Below are 10,603 nucleotides of genomic sequence, written 5' to 3' on the forward strand. Positions count from 1 at the left end.
GCACATAGACATTAGCTAATTCAACATCAGTCATTATTGAAGGATTCAATTATTTTTATTGTATCATACCAAAGCTTTCGCTAAAACTTCAGGTCATTAAACGCTAAGCTACCGTTTTTCAAGCATCTCCTTCTGTTAGGGAACACCTCCCCTAATTTAATCCTTGCAAGAAGGCTTGGAGGTACAGATTAGCACAACGAATGAAGGAGATTAAGTCATTTGCCCGAGCTCAAAAAGCTGGTAAATGATGGAACTGGTTTTCAAACCCAGACCGTTCTGACTTCGGATGAAAGTTAAAAATGATCTTTACCGACCATCTCTGTGATTAACCAAACCACTCATTTGGGCGTGACACCCCAGTCCCTGAATGTGTAGCTTCCAGAAGACCTACAAAACTTAGCGGAGCTGAAATCTTGAGCATTATCTCTTTAAGACTGAATTAGGGCTACGAACCGTGACTGGCGTTTCCAATTTGAGAGCAATACATTGATTGATCTCAATATATCACTGAGAAGGGAGTTTACACATTTTCATGCTGCCCTGTTGGATAAAATAGCAACATAGACACAGGAGTTTCAGACACGTGACACTACACGTGAGTTAGCAAATGTGATCACCTAAAAATTTCCTTAAAAATGAGGCTGCTTGCGGGGCGCCTGGGTGGCTCAGTCGGTTGAGCGTCTGACTTCAGCTCAGGTCACGATTTCGCAATCCATGAGTTCGAGCCCCACGTCGGGCTCTGGGCTGATGGCTCAGAGCCTGGAGCCTGCTTCCGATTCTGTGTCTCCCTCTCTCTCTGCCCCTCCCCCATTCATGCTCTGTCTCTCTCTCTGTCTCAAAAATAAATAAACGTCAAAAAAAAAAAAAAAAAAAAAAAAAAAATGAGGCTGCTTGGGGCGCCTGGGTGGCTCAGTCGGCTCCGGTCACGACCTCCCGGTTCACGAGTTCAAGCCCCACACGGGGCTTTCTGCCAAGCGCGGAGCCTGCTTGGGATTCCCTCTCTCTCCCTCTGCCCCTCCCCCCCCCAATCAATAAACATTAAAAAAAACTTTGCAGGAAAGAAAAATGACCCCGCAGTTTTGCAGGGAGCTGGGCACAAGAGTCCTAAGCAGAACTTTGACACTCGCTCTGACGTCTGCCACGCGAGAGCCCGTTGCTCTCAAGTCACCTCACCTCTTACATCTCAAGTCCAGACGGAACCTGGGGCCGCCCAGGGCGACCGAGGCGCGTCTTGCAGGCCCGTCAGCGGAGCCGGGGACACGTCCTGCCCCCGCACCTTCTGCTCCGCCCCCCCCGCCCCCCCCCGCCCCCCCCGGGCCCCTGCCAAAGCCCTCGGCAGCCGGCGAATGTGGCGCTGCTCCGGCCCCCAGGACGTGCGGACCTGGTGTGGGGGGCGGGGCGGGACCCCGGGGCACGGCCCCACCCACAGGCTCCTCGCGCGTCAGTTACACGCGGGAAGACCACGTGGCCCGAGCCGTGACGCCCGGGTTGCACGGTTAACGTCTCGGGGCCACCACCCTGCCTTCCCCTGGGAGGTCAGCTGCCCCTCTCGCAGGCACACGTGGGACAGAAGCGTGGGGGCACCCGCGGCCCTTAATCGGCCTCGGCTCTTAAACCCACACGCTGTGCAGCCGCCTTGCGGCCCAGTGCCCGCGTGGCCCGCTCCCCCACCAGGCCCCACCCCTCCCCAGGGGGGCTGTCCCTCCTCAAGCACCCCCGAATGGCACCCCACCCCTGCACCGGGGCTGCCCCGCCCCCCCGCACCAGGCCCCACCCCCCCAAGGAGGCTGCACCGCCCCCGCACCGCCCCCGCACCAGGCCCCGCCCCTCCCCAGGGGGGCTGCCCCGCTTCCACACCCCCCTGCCCTTATCAGGGGCTGCCCCGCCCCCCTCACCAGGCCCCGCCCCTCCCCAGGGGGGCTGCCCCGCCCCCTCCACCCCCACATCAGGGGCTGCCCCGCCCCCGCCCTCCAGCACCAGGCCCCGCCCCTCCCCAGGGGGGGCTGCCCCGCCTCCACCCCCACATCAGGGGCTGCCCCGCCCCCGCCCTCCATTCTCAATTAAAAATAAAGTTAGGAGGCCCCGCCCCTCCCCAGGGGGGCTCCCCGCCCCCGCCCCCGCCCCACCGCAGCACCAGGACGCCCCCACCCGACCCCGTACCTGGGGGCTGCCCCTGTGCCCTGTACCTCACACCCTCACCCCTTCCGTGCTAAGGCTCTGCAGCCCCCACTGCTCCGTTCAAGGCCGCTTCTAAAGATGCTAAAACCTCCGCGCCGGCGATGTAACTGCACCGTGACCCGTGTTTAGAGAGTAAACAGCATCAGTAGTGAAAGTCTGCACCAAAGTCAGACAAGTTGTTCCTTTCTAAAACTCCCGATTTCTCAGGTTGAAAACAACACCCTCGCCAAACAACAAAAAAATTTGTATAGACATATATTTTAATATGTATGCTATTATTATATAGTTAATGTATAATCAAGAAAAGTAAATTTTATATTAAAACATAAGTGGGGCGCCTGGGTGGCGCAGTCGGTTAAGCGTCCGACTTCAGCCAGGTCACGATCTCGCGGTCCGTGAGTTCGAGCCCCGCGTCAGGCTCTGGGCTGATGGCTCGGAGCCTGGAGCCTGTTTCCGATTCTGTGTCTCCCTCTCTCTCTGCCCCTCCCCCCTTCATGCTCTGTCTCTCTCTGTCCCAAAAATAAATAAAAAACGTTGAAAAAAAAAAATTAAAAAAAAAAAAAAAAAAAAAAAAAACATAAGTAAAAATTCCTTTTTACCCTCAAGTATGAAACACACTTTGGGGGCACACTTTCCATCCTACTGGCACGTCTTGAAAATGAATTTAATTTAAAAATGCTCATTGTTGATAAATAGAGACCAAAACCAATCTGTGCTAGAAAAGTCATAATTAGGCTAATAGCTGTAGGCGTCAAAAAATCTCGTAATCGAAGCAGAAACTGTGAATGAGCTCTGCCGTGAGTTCTCTGGGCTTGCCTGTGGAATTAATACTACGGAGACCCATAAAAGATTAATCAAGACCAGCGATCAATAACTTCTCAAGTGCTAATAAGCGCTGCCTTGTTCTGTGATGTGCCGAGCAGTTTATCATGTTTGGCCGCATGAAGATTTATAGAAAATCCATAGTTAAACTACAGGATGAGGTAATGCAGCACTTAGTAAATGAAGCCCAGTTAAAACTTAGGCTTGCTATCATGCATTCCCAAGATCTGCAGAAATCATTTTCGATCCCCCCTCCTTTTTTAGGAATCAAAAGGGGAAACAGTCTAGTCGCTTCACCCTGGTTGTTAGGGGACGAGGAGGAAAAGGGCCACTCACACCACCACCCGCCCACTCTGCAGCGGAAGGCAGTAAAATGCCTTGGAAATCAATGAAACATTTCCCTGCTCCCTTTTTCATCCAAGGATCAACTTTTCCTGGAAATTTTTTGGAAGTTCTATAAAATACCTTTCAGGCGCATTCAGCTCTCTTCTTGGGAGCAAGCTGATGGGGCAACAGGTCATGTGAGTGGGTGATTCACGGCCGCACACTGTGGGTCTCGACCGCTGGGTCACACCCTGAATGTCTCGCCATGCCAGGCTATTAATTAAAAGCATCAAATTGTATGTTTTGTAAATTAATCTTTGAAGCAATATTATACTGACAAGAATATACCTAATCAAATAGATGGGCCACAGGGCTCTCAGACATTTGGAAACACAAGCTAACTGTGAGTGATTACAGACAGGCACATGGCTTGGGGGGGGTGGTTCCAGTCTTCTTCAGTGTCAACAGTTAGAAAGACCATGAGATACACAAAAATGTGGAAAAGGCAAACATTCTCAATTAAAAATAAAGTTAGGGGCGCCTGGGTGGCTCAGGCGGTTGAGCAGCCGGCTTCGGCTCAGGTCATGATCTCACACGGTTCGTGGGTTTGAGCCCCACATCAGGCTCTGTGCTGACAGCTCAGAGCCTGGAGCCTGCTTCAGATTCTGTGTGTGTCTCTCTCTGCTCCTCCCTCACTCATGCTCTCTCTCTCAAAAATAAATAAAGCTTGGGGCGCCTGAGTGGCTCAGTCGGTTAAGCGTCCAACTTTGGCTCAGGTCGTGATCTCACGGTCCGTGAGTTCCAGCCCCACGTCAGGCTCTGTGCTGATGGCTCATTCATTCATGCTCTGTCTCTCTCTGTCTCAAAAATAAATAAACGTTAAAAAAAATTTTTTTTAAATAAATAAAGCTTAAAAAACATTAAAAATAAACAAAAATAAAGTTAGCCACCATACCAAACTGGTAGATGCCACTTTTAAAGTAGAAAATGTGAGAGATCCTTAAAGATAAAGAAGAAATTTCCTAGGGGAAATTCTGATACTTGTAATGCTTCCTGGTCCAATTACGTTGTGAATTTTTTTTAAGTCAGAAAATTTTGGTGAACAGTGAGATTTAAAAAGCCACCTTAACAACAGCTGCTACCACAAGTGATCCCACGTATGTGCCAACCCTAACCGACACGCTTGTCCTACCTTGGACCACTTGTTACAATTTATTGGAAATTCCTCTTTCAGAAGGTCATTTGATTCGATAGTTTCAATAGTGCCAAATCTCTTTTCGCTTACACTTGACTTCAGTGTGAGGCTGGCCAGAAATCACACAGCGGTAAGCTGAGCAAGTAAGCAGGCCTCAGAACAGAGGGTGTGTTTCTATCCGCTACAAGTCGACAGGGGACAAGGGCTGAGCATAGGCAGAATGGCATTGACATCCCCCAGCGCGCCTGGGCCCTCAAGCAACAGAAAACTACCTGCAACGAGAGACGGTCCAGGTCTGTCTGGGCCTCATAGGTTAACGCAGTGGTTCCAGGAGTCTCTCTTTGAAGAGAGGAAGGGCTTCTCCCAGCCCCCGGCGAAGCGCTCCTAAGTCCCGCTGGCCACCCCTGGGTCCCATTCCCATTCCCAAACCAATCAGCGGACCGGCCCGCGGAATCACACCGGATGGGTGAGGTCCTTCCCCGGGGTCCGGGTCAGCTCCTGCAGTACACGGGATGCTCCACGGGCTCGCCCCCTCTCAGCACAAACGTGGGCTGATACAAATAACAAAAGCACATGACAGTGAGGTCACCAGTCGAGGCCCAAGAGCCTCAGGAGCCCGGGTCGCAGCCCCGCCCCGCATTAACGCTTCGTTAGTGAGCAGCGTGATTTTTATCACAACACCTATGCATTTGAGTCCTTCCATGTCTGTGGTTAGTTGCCTGCTTACCTAGCAAGATCTGGTTCAGTGATTTAATTAAATCAGGAACTATAGCTGATTATTAAGGTACAGTTCAAGGTCACTGCCTCATAATCATAGGATAATTATCCTTGCTGTGTAAATCACATAATTTTGATGAAATACACAATTTACACGGCAGATAAACATTTAATTACACGGCAGGTTCAATGTAATTATTATTAAGTAATCCATCAGAGTATAAAATCACTACCCGATGGGTTGTAATGATCGGTCCTGTATAATCACACGGCCACTCATGTCTTGTAAAAGGAAATGATTCTAAAATAGCCCAGGGGATTAAAAAACAAAAGAGTTTTTTGTTTGTTTCTGGCTTTTGTCTTTTGGGTTTCTTTGCTGGTGTTTGTTTTTACCAAATAGAGTCATAAGAATTGAACTTTATTACAGTTCAATTCATGGAAATTTAGAACACCAAAAAAAGGGGGGAGGGGGACACTGGGGTGGGGGGGAACACAAAGAAAAAACAAACAAAATCTTAGATTTAAAATGTCTGAAATCAAGAACAATCAATCAACTTACTGAATCATTACAGTAAATGGCTGAAGAGGCAAGGGTTCCACTTAAAGATTTGTCGCTAATTTTTTCAGAATTTCAGAATGTGAAAAAGACTTTTCCACTTTCTCCTCAATAGGGGAGAATGGTAACCAGATTAACACAAGTGACTCTTCATTAACCCTATTTATGGAGGGAAGCTCAGGGCTCCCCAGTCCTATCTTTTATAAGGAGCCAAAGACACATCATTTTCATCATTGATTTAGTCTTCCAAAAAGCAGGAGTGAAAACGGTTTCATTTAAAAAAAAAAAAATCTGTGACTAATTGCTGGTATTTGTGCCATTTGGATGTTTTTTTAAAAATTACAATCCTTGGGTGGCTCAGTCGGTTAAGTGTCCAACTTCGGCTCAGGTCACGATCTCACAGTTCGTGAGTTCAAGCCCCACGTCGGGCTCTGTGCTGACAGCTCAGAGCCTGGAACCTTGGCCCAAGTCGACTTGGCCGCTCCCTGGCCCATCAGCTGGCCCTCCACCAACACCCCATTTCCACGGACCTTCGGGGGCTACTTCTAGAAGCCTCCTCAGCTCCTTCCTTCTGTCTTCATTCCTCTCCAATCAGTTCCCGCCCCCGGTTTCCAGCCCAGGATCCGTTCACACCACTGATCGTGACCAACACACTTTCCCACCACCTCTCCCCATGCAGGCACGAAGAACCCACCTTCCTCAAGGTGCTACTCTGCTTCTATACCTTCACCTCAAAAGTAGTCCCCAAAGTTCAAGTGCACTATGGCTGCACAAAAGCCCGTCACCTCTAGTTGGGAGGGCCCAGCCTTCAAGCTTCCCGCTCTGATCTCGCCTTTTCCATCTAACGTCTTTGACCTCCGTGGTGCACATTACACACGTCTCTCTCCGAAACCTTGTTGAACTTACTGCCACCTTCGTATATGTGGCATTTGGTTAAGTATAGGCCTGTATTATGACAGAACTGTTTTATTCTATTTTTTTGTCCCCACTAATTAAACAGTTAACCTAAAGTTTATTTTTCATGGTTCTTATTGCTGGGCATATGGTAGGTATTCAATAGCTATTAAACATTATTTTACTCCTTCCACAACCATTTGTAGAGAACTACGCAGGCACCGGCATTGTGCCTGGCACTGAGCTATGCGATGACGTCTAAGACAGACACTATTCTCAGCAGTAAGAGGCTTCAGTCTGCCGTGACACAGAAGTTCACATGCCCAGAGCCCAGAGGAGGAAACCCCGGACTCGGGAGCACGCAAGGCAGATGTGTTTAAACATCCTACAAGGTAAAGGATCCTTTCTATTGCCTTCTCTGGATCAGAAAGCCACCTACCTCCCTCACCCAGATCCCACACGTGCACACGCTCGCACACATATGCTCACGCGTGTGCACACACACACGCCTTTCACCCTAACACATTCATGTTCTTCCTTCTTCCTGGTCTCATCCTCCCTGGACTGTTGCTATATATTAAAGTGAAATTTCAAGGGGCGCCCGGGTGGCTCAGTCGGTTGAGCGTCCGACTTCGGCTCAGGTCATGATCTCGCGGTCCGTGGGTTCCAGCCCCACGTCGGGCTCTGTGTTGACGGCTCGGAGCCTGGCGCCTGCTTCGGGTTCTGTGTCTCCTGCTCTCTGTGCCCCCTCCCCCGCTTGCACTCTGTCTCTCAAAATAAACAAACGTTAAAAAACAGAATGAAAGCCAACGTCACCCTGTTTTAATAATATCTGCATAGGGGCGCCTGGGTGGCTCGGTCGGTTAAGTGTCCGACTTCGGCTCAGGTCATGATCTCGCGGTTTGTGGGTTCCAGCCCCGCGACGGGCTCTGTGCTGACAGCTCGGAGCCCGGAGCCTGCTTCGGATTCTGTGTCTCCCTCTCTCTCTGCCCCTCCCCCACTCATACTCTGTCTCTGTCAAAAATAAAAGAAACATTAAAAAAATTAAAAAAAGAAAAAGAAAGAATTTAAAAAATAAACTAAAACGAAATGAAATGCCAAGGCTTTCTAAAGTACATGCCATAGCATGTGGACCCACCAAACCCTCTCTGCATGCGTGCTTTTCCCTAAACAGAACTGTGAGGACATATTACGTTACCTCTGCACGGGGATTACGTAAACTTCGGACGGTTCATCATCGATGAGCTGCGACCACGAGTGATTCCTGTACCTCCACATACAGCTGCCCGCGTAACCTCACCGTCTCCACACCCTCTGATCTTTCCCTGGTCAGAGCGCGTTCCGTTCCCCGGGGCCGTGCGCCGTCTGATACCGATTCCCTAGATGATCTAAGAGAAGATCTCAGTGGCATAGACGCCATAGCCTTCAATGACACAGCGACTTCCTCTGCGCTCTTTCCTCTAGAAGCTCCACTGGTAACACCTAAAAATCACACACACCTTCTCCTCTATGGTCGCCTCTCCAGTCCTCTGATGCATTTCTGCTTATTGTAACAGCTCTTCTCAGTTTCTGCTTTTCCCAAAACAGTGGGCAGGGGTCATGTTTTCTGCAATGGGAAAGACTGATAGAATCATAGGTTAAAATGGAGAGAAATCAACTTTTAGATTTAAGTCACTAAACGCTACGTGTTCTTGAGACAGTTGAGCGTAAGTGACGAGGCACAGCTGGGGCTTCCACTCTGGAGCCCGGGAGGGAGATGTGGGCCGGGAATACCATCGTGAAAATCATAGACACGTAGCTAATATACAGAAAGTAAATGTTCCCACCTACACTGTGGGACAAATCAGTATACACACATAAAAGAAGGAGAATCACAAGTTCCACTTGAAAGTTCTCTTATTAGCAAGTCTGGTCATTGGTGTAAAAAACCTAAAAGGCTAATAGCCAAAACGTATGGTGGTTACATTAATTTTTATGCACAATTGTGAAAATCAGAAATACAACCAGGTCAAATATCATGAGTTTTCAAAGCCTCCAGTCACTTCAATCTAGAGTATCTGCTGTGAAACACAATTAACAACAGTACAAACTACCTTGTTTAGTAACGACAAGGTAACCAACTGCAACATTTAGTAACTACCCAGCAACAATGTTGTGACCACACTGACCAATCCAGGGCTGGGGGGAGGGGGGCCGGACAGATTTTTTGGAAAGGTGAAATGGATTTCAACCACACAGCCCTAGTGACGCGGACTATTTCGGATAGAGTTCACGCAGTGAAAATCAAGTTTTGTAGTGAAACCTCAGGGACCCTGACTGACACCCACGGGCAGGGACACAGAAGGGACACACTATTCTGAAAAGTGCCACTTGGGCCGCGTGGCAACAAGCTGAGGTAGGTCACACAAACTGGAAATTCAAGCTTCTTCCACAAGCAGACGCCTCCTCAGACATAGTTTATTCCGGATAAACCAATAGACTCTGTGAATCAACCACATGTCAGTCACCCTGTATTCAGGGTGTAGACGTGCTTCCTGCACAGGACTTACCTCCACTGAATCAACAACAACCTGTACCATTTGCTAGGTGTGCCCGCATTCTGGACAAGGCATGCCCGTGTCCTAGAGCGAGCGTGCCCGCATCCTAGATCGAGGGTGCCCGCGCCCTAGACCGCACTTGCCCATGCCCTAGACTGTGACTTGGAAATCCCACAAGCGTAGGGGCCGCTTCAGTGCCCTGCACACAAACCTCGTTGACTGAAAGACACAAGTCCGCCAAGCTTCATGGGGCGGGAGCTGCGGAGGACATTTAAAGAAACACACCACAGCATCCCTGTCCTCAAGGAGCTCACAGCCCTCGATGGGAGAAGGCATCAGAAAACATTAGACAAAAAATAATTTACAGAAGAGATTAAGTGTGGGTAAATGATAAATCAACAATTTAAATAATGATTTCCGTAGGCGTTCTACATGTCGCTACAATATACATCTTTGCCTAGAATTACATTCTTAAGCAATACTCCCAGAATTGGAAGGATTTGGTAGCATTCTGTAGGAAAATCACATTAGCACCTTTGTCGGCAAAAAAATAATAATAATAACTTAACAGTGGTAATATTTGGGATACCCTAAGCAAACTTCCTGGTTTAAATGTTTATAAGATATTTTAATAGAAATATTATTAAAACATATGAAAAAAAAAAAACAACAATGAGGAATGTTAAAACAGTTCCCTACCACTTAGTAGTTGTTATCACTCCAGTAGGCAGACAGCTTAGAGTTTGTCCCTTCTGCTCTCCAACAAGAAAATCTGAACGGGTGGACAATCAGTGACCTTTCTTGAACCGATCAGAGATTTGAGGCCACAGGGCAAACCACTGTCCTGAACACTGGAGACACAGAGGAGTAAAGAGAATCACAGTAAGACCAACTCACATGGAGCCCTAAACTGGTAGGACACTTAAATGGAGATTTTGATGAATTGCTATCAGCTACACGCGGACTAGCTTGAGCGTGAGAAATTCCTGGGGCCACAGCTCTAGGGGCACCCCACGCTTTTATGGGTTTTACCTCCAGGAGCCCCACGAGATTCTCAGGTGGAGTGGAGCATTACCTTACAAAGGCCCACACTGTGTAGGGGGAAGACCCATCCCACCTGAGCAAAGGCAGTTACCCTCCCCCCACTCCCCTCCTGTGTAGGGGGAAGACCCATCCCACCTGAGCAAAGGCAGTTACCCCCCCCCCCCACTCCCCTCCAGTCCCTTTCTCCCCCAGGGAGGGTAACAGAGGTCAGGAGCTCGGGTGTGCTTACAGAAAGGCAGAGCATCAGAGAAGGACTAAATGAAGGGAAATACTATCTTTGTTCCTACTCTGAGTTAATCTAAAGGATAACTGCTTATTGTCCCATTAGTACTCAGG

The 10,603-nt window shown here is 48.9% G+C and overlaps 1 long non-coding RNA gene across 2 annotated transcripts; it reads right to left on the minus strand.

Annotated features, from left to right (window-relative positions):
• Positions 1-7,534: 7,534 nt before the first annotated feature.
• Positions 7,535-10,154, minus strand: LOC132675389 (uncharacterized). Of its 2 annotated transcripts, XR_014135989.1 has the most exons (4): positions 9,923-10,154; positions 8,186-8,307; positions 7,885-8,074; positions 7,535-7,700 (listed from the first exon to the last, which is right to left on the minus strand). It is a non-coding gene; the product is annotated as an uncharacterized LOC132675389 (long non-coding RNA). The 2 variants fall into 2 exon arrangements; XR_014135988.1 differs by having other exon boundaries at positions 7,885-8,307.
• Between the last annotated feature and the right edge of the window lie 449 nt (positions 10,155-10,603).

Source organism: Panthera onca, chromosome A2, assembly GCF_046562875.1.
Source record: "Panthera onca isolate mPanOnc1 chromosome A2, mPanOnc1 haplotype 2, whole genome shotgun sequence".
NCBI classification, from domain to species: Eukaryota; Metazoa; Chordata; class Mammalia; order Carnivora; family Felidae; genus Panthera; species Panthera onca.